This window comes from Elephantulus edwardii, unplaced genomic scaffold, assembly GCF_000299155.1.
Source record: "Elephantulus edwardii isolate Elephantulus edwardi_28Jun2011 unplaced genomic scaffold, EleEdw1.0 scaffold00005, whole genome shotgun sequence".
NCBI classification, from domain to species: Eukaryota; Metazoa; Chordata; class Mammalia; order Macroscelidea; family Macroscelididae; genus Elephantulus; species Elephantulus edwardii.
In genome coordinates this window covers 1600960-1602651 of record NW_006399755.1, presented here as the reverse complement: position 1 = coordinate 1602651, position 1692 = coordinate 1600960, and positions in this window count along the sequence as shown.

Genomic DNA, 1692 nt, shown 5'->3' with positions numbered 1-1692 from the left:
GAATCTAAAATTCCGTGCTGCCAATTATTATTTGATTCTATTACTCTCTAATTTTTAAATGTTTGCAATTCAAAGACGTATATATGCTAAGATTTTATTATTCTCTTTGAAACCTGAGATGTTTGTGTTGCTATTGTTATGTGTTATCGAGTCAATTCTAAACCATAGTGATCCTAGGAACAACACACCTGAACCTTGTCCTATCCTTATCCTGTACTATTCTTACAATCTCCAACATGCTCAAGCCCCACTGTGTCAGTCTCAGTGAGAGTTTTCCTCTCTTTCTCTGAATCTCCATCTTTCTCAGCATAATGTCTTTTTATAAGGACTGGTCCCTTCTGACAGCATACCCAAAGTATGTGAGACAAAGTTTCACCATCCTTGTCTCTAGGAGTATCCTCGTTGTAGGTTCTCAAAGACAGAAGCTTAGATTGTAAAATTATCAATGAGATTTGGTTATTGGTATATATTTTCCCTGCATGTGTGTGAAGCACATGCTATACACTAGGTATTCTTCCAGATACTTGGAATATATTACCTTACTGAACCCTCCCAATAACAGAAAAGGAAACTCTAGTTACTGGGGAGTTGGACCCAACTCACAGCTGATCTTCCATCAGGTTTTCAGGAGGCTATAAAATGCGTGTCTCGCGTTTTTTTTCTCACGTTTTTTTTTCTTCCTCGATTACCTGGAGGAGATGGGAGGGGTCTCTAAGCTGCCCAGCCTTCAGCTTGTCAGATGCCTACCCCTTCCTCTGTGCAGCCAGCCAGAACGAATGTCTCGCGTTTTTTTTCTTCTTCGATTACCCCTTCCTCTGTGCAGCCAGCCGGAATGAATGTCTCGCGTTTTTTTCCTTCCTCGATTACCTGAAGGAGAAGGGAGGGGTCTCTAAGCTGCCCAGCCTTCAGCTTGTCAGACGCCTACCCCTTCCTCTGTGCAGCCAGCCGGAACGAATGTCTCGCGTTTTTTTCTTCCTCGATTACCCCTTCCTCTGTGCACAGAGGAAGGGGTAGGCATCTGACAAGCTGAAGGCTGAGAAGCTTAGAGACCCCTCCCATCTCCTCCAGGTAATCGAGGAAGAAAAAACGTGAGACACTTGTTCCAGCCTGAGGGCCACAGGCCCGAGGGCCCAGAAAATCCTATCTACACACCAGTTCAACAGGATGCATCACCTTTAGTCGGGAAACATTATGACTAAACTTCAGAGACATTGATCCCACCATAAGGAACTACCATCAGCTGATGTGTTTGGAATCACAGAAGCCATGGAACTTCATATATAAGTTATTAGATGGAGGGCTGGTCAAAGGGAGATAGATGTGAAGGGAGGGGGTAGAAGAGGCTGGGTATCCGGGTGGACGATGGAGCAGGGAAATAAGTGGGTAAAGACGCATGTGAGAAAGGCAGGGACAACACTAACACTAAAGTTAATGCCACAATAAGGGATATACCTTTAACTTGCTGGTCTGTCTGATACTTCTCTAAATCTGAACAGTCACATTAAGACAGACTAGGAAGAAAGATTGGCCATCCACTTCTGAAATAGCAGGCCTCTGAAAAACCTATGTACAACAGAACACCCATTTAGATAACAGAAACGGCAAAGGAGGTTGAGTTTTCAAGTATGGAAATACAAAGGAAGAGGAGCAATTGTAAGCAGACACTGGTGATTGGGACATGGAATGTGAGAA